Source organism: Harpegnathos saltator, unplaced genomic scaffold (assembly GCF_003227715.2).
Source record: "Harpegnathos saltator strain DR-91 unplaced genomic scaffold, Hsal_v8.6 scaffold174, whole genome shotgun sequence".
Lineage (NCBI taxonomy): Eukaryota > Metazoa > Arthropoda > Insecta > Hymenoptera > Formicidae > Harpegnathos > Harpegnathos saltator.
Window position 1 is genome coordinate 1,237,724 of NW_020229955.1, and position 7,277 is coordinate 1,245,000.

At 54.7% G+C, this 7,277-nt stretch overlaps 1 protein-coding gene across 1 annotated transcript in view; it reads left to right on the top strand.

Annotated features, from left to right (window-relative positions):
* The window catches only part of LOC112588214 (uncharacterized), a 31,588-nt gene that overhangs the window by 9,307 nt on the left and 15,004 nt on the right, over positions 1-7,277 (top strand). The gene's annotated exons all lie outside the window — the stretch shown is intronic.

Consider the following 7,277-nt stretch of genomic DNA (forward strand, 5'->3'; position numbering starts at 1 on the left):
TCGTGTGTCGAAATTTACTGTCCGTGTGACCGTTGTGCGTCGATACATGGAGGCACGTTTTGTACTCGGCGGATTGCCTCTAGCGGCTGCCCCTGTCGCTCCGAAATTTATCCCCGAAGTTTGCTCAGACGAAAACGACCTACACACACGACAGCGACCGTCTTGCTCTGCTTCTCTGTTTCACGCGGACTTGAAAATATTTTACAAAACCCCTGACTCTCTTTCTCTCTCTCTCTCTCTCTCTCTCTCTCTCTCTCTCTCTCTCTCTCTCTCTCTCTCTCTCTCTCTCTCTCTCTCTCTCTCTCTCTCTCTCTCTCTCTCTCTCTCTCTCTCTCTCTCTCTCTCTCTCTCTCTCTCTCTCTCTCTCTCTCTCACCGTCCCGTTATTAAAAAAACAATTTCTTCTCCAACGCAAGTCGACAAAGATTCGTCTCGAGTCGCGCGAATCTCCGCGGCAACACGAGGCAGTATCGACGCGGGATCTCACGAGCAACAGGTTGAGATGCACTGGGGCCCCCGTGGTCTGCGCCAATGTCCTCCAGTGGGCCCCTTCTAGGGTAACACGAAGGGGGGCACTGGCAGCGACAGCTGCTGCTGCTGCTGCTGCTGCTGCTGTTGCTGCATTTCCCCCTTCGCCTCGCCACCTTCTTCCTCGTCACCCCTCCTCGTCCTCCCTCACCCCTCATATACGTTCGCCCTCTCCTCCCCCTCGACGGCCCACGGTCGCCTTGGTCCCGCGGGCCCCTTGGCACGCCGATATCCCCACCATGGGGCCCCGTGGTCGCGTGGCAGGCAGCCTTCTCCTTCACAAAATACACCTTCGCTGTTCCGTTTACTCCCGAACGGCGCAACGGACGATCTCCTCCCTCCTTCGCCCCCCCCCCTCTCTCTCTCTCTCTCTCTCTCTCTCGCCGTCGCACGTTCATCGGCTTTGTCACACCAACACCACTTTCTTTCTGCTCTTTCGTCCGTCCGTTCTCGCGACCGTGACGCTCAAATGCTCAACGTCAAGCTCTTTCGGAACTTTTGACTTTTCCCCATGGCTCTTCGTATTCCTCACGTTGCAATCTATGCGGTTGTGAGGAAATACGGACCGGTGGGAGCTGAGTACACGCGAAGCTGGTTGAGTCGTTCGTCTAGCCGCAGGTTTCATGAAAAATGTCTCCTGGTTAATGGATGTTTTAAAAGGGTGCGCGTTATTTGGGCGACGTTCAAAAGATTTGGGCGACTGAGATTTTGAGTAAATGTATACGGAAGCAGCAGATGATGTTGTTAAACTACCCCGGTAGTTCCCGGTAGTGGAAAGGTGTGTGTCCCGAGTGAAAGAAGTCTCAGGTACAATCTTGCCGGGCAAAGTCCTCGGGTCTTTCTCTTTGGGCCCAGTTGTCGCGCGCACCCTTTTGTACACCCACGTCTTTCCCGACACGGCACACGCGACACCCCGCGTGCCCTGCGACTCACCGCGCTGGTGGGGGAAATTGGAGCGTGGCCAGGAGAGTGTGTTCGTCGTCGACGAAATTTCGGCCTGCGCTGGAGCGCAGCGAGCCAGCTCGCGCTTTTCCTCTCGCTTCCGCGCTGAGCCTCGTGGGAGCCTGAGCCGCGCTTTTCGCTGCGGTTTTCGGGTCTTGCAAAGATCACTAACGTAGGTACGGGGCCGCGGGATATAATGTCCGAAAGTGGAGCGCGCACGCTCCTCTTCTCGGCTCTCGATTATCCCCGCTTCCTTGATCTCACTGTGCACTCGCGCGATTTGGATCTTTCCGCTTTCGGGGCTACCCATCGACGCTGTACGCTCGAATGTGTCGTGGAAACAGTTTCTTCCCGGCTCTTAGGGTCTTTTCGGTATACTTTCCTTTCACTTTTTCTCGTCGATCTGCTAAAACTCGCTCGGATATTTAACGAATTCAAATTGGTCTCGATGGATACCACCATGACGCGCACGTGCATCCTCGGCACTTTCAGCTAGGTGGAGCATTCGTACTTTTTATCTTGACCGTCTTCACGTAAATGAGCGTTGTGTAAAGCGCGCACGTACGCGTATGGGGTCTCTTCGTGAAAACAGTGGACTCGCGAAACACTCAGACGGGAGCATCGGCGGAGCAAGCGAGATAATGAGAAATCGCGCGGCCAAGCGGACACGGTTGAGCACCAATGGCTACCTGAGCCCTTTCCTACTTTTTTTCTTTTCTCGTTCCCGTCTGATTCTATTCTCTACTCCCCCGGTGCGGAGGAACCCCGTATTCTTCCTATCCGTTACCCCATACCCTACCTCTCTTCTCTCGGGGTCGTAGGCCCCGAGGGTGGCGGGTTCCCCGCTACTGCCGTTTCTGTATACTTCGATGATCGTGGCTCCTCTTTTCGCCGCCCTCCTTCTTCCGTCCTTACCTGCGAAAGCCTCGGACACCCTTTCGGGTCGCGTGGCACTGTGCACCGGGTACGATGCGCACGCGAATTTTGACCGTAGGCCCCGGCGACGGGTGATTCAACGAAATGCGGCGAATATACTACGGAATACATTCGCGTGGGAGAAATTTATTTATTCAAGCGTCACGAGGTGAAAAGAATTGTCTGGTGAAAAACGTGGCACGTCTCGCGGAATTATAAAACGCTGGAATAAAACCGAGCCTACAAAGCTATTCTCGAAGAAATATCATTTCGACGATGTAGCTCTCCCTGACGGAACGAACATATACATATATATTCTTCTGTCATATTTTTCAATGATTTAATTCTCTTTTTTAATTAAACACGAGATTTCGCGCTAAGAGCGCGGCTCCTGAGACGCGCGTTTCTTGCACTTGCTGGATAAAAGATCCACCGCCGGCGGGCTAGAATTTTAGGAGAGGTCGCGCGCGTAAGTCGGTCCTGAACGCTTGAACGCGACCGCGGTTAGAAAGTTCAGTTACCATCCCGTGGTCGCGCGCGATGTTACAGAATTAAGACACTTAATGACACTTTATCTCGAGATATCCACGGAGGTTCCTGCGGCCGTGGTGCGCGTCGGTCGTCGTATCCAGATTTACGCTAGAGGCCCGCAAAGCCGTTTGTAAAATTTACATCGGGCGCACAAAGAAAGTGTCGGGCATTTGTCGGGCGGGCTAATTGAATTAAGCCCGCCTCGGCGCGCAGGTGTTCAATTATTTCCTTTACCGCTTTACGAGCTCTCCGCCTTTGTCGTGATACGCCCCGCGAGATTTTTCTTGGCGCTACAGCACGCCGCGCGCGTGGTAACCTGCCTGCCTGCCTGCCTGCTTGCTTGCTTGCTTGCTTGCTTGCCTGCCTGCTTGGCTTGACTCGGTACGGCTTGCCTGTCTGCCTGCGTGCCAGCTCGCGCTCTCGGCAGGTGATCCGATGGATACCGCGAGAGAGGAGACGCGATAGAGATTCGATCGACGCGCGAGATAAGCGACGGAATTATTTTTCAGCCAAACGTGAAAACCGGCTCGCCGCGATTCACCTGTACGCCGTTCGTCTTGCTCGAGTGAGGTCCTCCTCCTCTCTTTCCCCTTTCTCCTTCTCACCCTTCCCGCGACGTTTCTCTCGTTACGTCCCACATCGTCAAAGCTCCGCTTTGATTTCTTTCTTTTCCTTATTATCGCCTCGTTCTTCATTCAACGAAATTGATAAATCCGGCGGGTCTGTGCGCGATACTTATCCGAGAGATATTGCCTGCTCGTTATCATCGCGCGGCGACATCGCGCCGCGATTTATTGCGATGTCTTTTCGGTCAGGCATCCGGAGCGCGGTCTCGCGTATCGACGGATACGGAGACCGGGCTCCTCGGTGCAATTAGACGTGATTCACTGAACCATGCATGAAATTAGGAAATTCCTTTGAGGCGGTCTCCGGCGGGAGTGCCTGCCGACGGGGTTGGGTGAATGCCGGAACACCGAGGGAATACCGGGGGATTATTTTTCAATGGGAAAGAGCTCTTCTCTACGTGGCGGAGGTGAAGAGTTAAGGTCTAGACGCCGCGGGGCGCGCGGTCATCCAACCCGAGCGCGCGCATTAAGTACGCTCGATCGAGCGTCCTTAATGCGGCCACGGTATAACCGTGTCCTTTTGTGCGCGCTGTTGTCGTTCATGAATTTTCAAAATTCGCAGACGATCAGCCTCGCCCACGTGGATCGCGTTTCTCTCACGGCCTGCTGGCCGGCCGGCCACCCGGCCGCTCTCTCTCTCTCTCTCTCCCTCTCTCTCCCTCTCTCTCTCTCCCCCCCCCTCTCTCTCTCTCTCTCTCTCTCTCTCTCTCTCACTCTCGACCGCTCGTTAACGATTCGGCGTGTTCTTTCCCGCAATTACAGTCGTTAACCCCCGGCGATAAAGCCCCCACAGCGTGACGAACGTAGCGCGTAACGTTGGAAATCCTCCTCCTTCCCTCCGTCCTCCCTCCCGCTCCTCCTCTCGGAGCGGCGGCCATCGCGCGGCCCGCGACATGAAATCGCGGAATCTCCGGCCGGGGGGCCATATTTTTTGTGGCCGCGCGAAATGCAGAACAGGCCGCGGTATTATACGTCGATGTCGCGACCGTTCGCACCCGCGCCTGTCTATTTGTCGCTCTCGCGTTTCCCGCGTTTTTTACGCGCACTTTTGCCCCAGGATCGCCGCGGGCGCGCGCGCGCGCGCGAATGTCTCTTTTTTTATGAGATCGTCAACGCTGAAAGTGTCCAGCAGTTTTGACCCCGGCGTCCAGCCGCCGCGGATACTCCACTTTTCGCGTTTCGCGTTTTTTATTCGATTGCGAACGTCGTTGCGCGCGACGCTCGGCGGTTAGACGGTTAGACTCGAAGCTCGGTGACGTCGCGCGATTTTTCGCCAAGACTCCAAGGGTTTTGTGACTGGGTGGCTGGTGATGGGGTGGGGTAGGTAGGTAGGTAGGCGTAATCTTCGCCGCGTGAGAGCTCAACTTTATCGAAGCGAATTCACTCGGTGAGTTATCGGCGGGATCGGGATTTCACGACGGCGATTAATCCTGCCACTCGTATCCTTTGCGTTCTATCGCCAAGAGGGGGAGGGAGAAAGAGAGAAAGGAACAAAGAGAGAGGGAGGGAAGAGAGAGAGAGAGAGAGAGAGAGAGGGAGAGGGAGAGAGAGAGAGAGAGGGAGAGATCACGAAGGAACTCGATAATTTCATTAGAGATTTCCTCGCGGCAGGTGTGAAAGATTACACAAGTGTATCCGCGGCTGAGCGTAGTCACGTGTCGATAATGGCGCGGTTGAAGCCGACTGCGAACTAACAATTGACAAAATACCTAGCACTCGACCGCCTCCGTCGCGCCGCGCCGCGCCGCGCGAGAGAGTCTCTTCTATATTAATATAATACGCGCGCGCGATCAGTACTTTGCGGATTTTCGGCGAGTCGGGACACGACCGCGGCGTCGCGGTCGCGCGCGTTCGAAAATCGCCCGGCGTATCGGTGGTTTTCGAGGTCGTGTCGCATCGCACGGTTCGCGAGGTGTAATGCCGAATTGATGTCGGCACGGCGGAATCGCCGTGTAGAGATGTTATCGCGCCGGATATCGCGCGTGTAATGCGTAACGAATTCCCCGTCGCCGCGGGCTGTCACTTTCCCTGCGTCCGCGTAAGTAATCTACCGCAGCAGAGAGCTCAGAGTCATCGAGAGCGACTCTCAACCGTTCGAACTCTAGGAAGAAGAAAACAAGAAACATCAATGAGGTTTCGTGATATAATAAGGAACAAACGAGTACCGTGCGCGCGAGAACCGTCCTCCTCCGAGACCTTTGCCAATTTTTGCGCGCTCTGTCTCTCGGCTGTGTGTGACTCGGCGAGTCGTGCGCGAATCGCGCTCGTCCGTCGGCGCTTCGTAACGCGGCCAGACCTCGCGGCCAGTATTCCCGCTAATTCTTCATCGAACAATTACCGAACGGATGACGGCGGCAGAGGCAACGCGGAAGACGAACTAGTCGTGACATGGAGGCCCGGCGCTCAGCACTACGTCATAACGGTCGAGCGGGCTTGCACCGGCTCTGAGGATGACACGATGGACCATGGTTTAGCTTGTCCTTTGATGCATGATATTGCGGAGTCGGTGCCGCACGCTTCGGCAAACATGTCACGAGCAAGCCGAAACTGTTAGGATTCATAGTTATCTCGGGCGATCGTGCCCGTCCGAGGACACTCGCCCTATCGTCCACGCGCGACTATACTCTCCATAATGTATAATACGTACATCTCCGATGCGCGCGCACGCATATTTCGCCGCGCCGCTATCTGACCGGTGGATTTCAGAACGCGACGTCATTTCGCGATCTCCCGAGAGGACGGCGAATTTCGCGATCGCCAAGGGGATTTCGAGGGATGCGAGGGAGAAGGGAAAGCTCGTCCCTGTGCGACTTGTTCTTCCTCCTTCGACGCGTATCCTCCTTCGCTGAAATTTCAATCGCATCCACTGTGTGTCTCGTTGACACACAGTGCTGCTGCTGTGCGCTCTGATTTCCATGATTTCAGAATTTAATAAAAATTTCAGTAGATTCAGATATCATTCAGATATATCTGCTAAACACGTGCGTGTGTCTGTCGGCTCTCCTATTGACCCGTGCTTTTTATTTGTTGCACGCAATCATTTGCATCTTATACATGGATTTACGAGACGCAGCGGTCATTACAGCACCGATTGCCGTCTCGACACTCGACGCGTTGTTCAACAGCGCAGTTTCTCATTAAATTCCGATCATCGCGAGGCGTTTTGTTGTATCTCGACAGCGAGAACTTGTTCTCGCGCGAGCTAGCGGGTTTATCGAAGACGGGCGATGAATATCTCGGAAGAGGGAGGGAGAGAGAGAGAGAGAGAGAGAGAGAGAGAGAGCGTGTAATTTTGACATATACGAATGAAATGTAATAGGGACGTAGAGGAGAAAGAGGTGGGAGGGAGGCGCGTCGATAATACGGAAGAGCGCGCGTGTTGCCGTTGCGCGTATCTCTCGTCGAATGAAAATTAATCTCGATACGGCGGCGCGTCGCCCTACAATTCTTTCCGGGCGCTTTTCGAAACGTAAATCCAGCCGATCCTCATAAATTCTCGGTCCGCAAGACGCGGCGGCGCGCATAGGTTCCTTCACGCGGCCGCGAGTGGCTCCTACGTGTTTGTACGGGGTGGGCATTAATAACGGATGAAGCCCCGTAGTGCGGCAACCTCGTAATGTTTATCTCGTTGTTTATTCCGCGTGCGTACCAGCCGCAACGTGGAAAACGCATATATATCTCCGCGTGCGGATTCTTAGCGCGATCGCGGTTTTGATTTATAAAGACGCATCGCGAA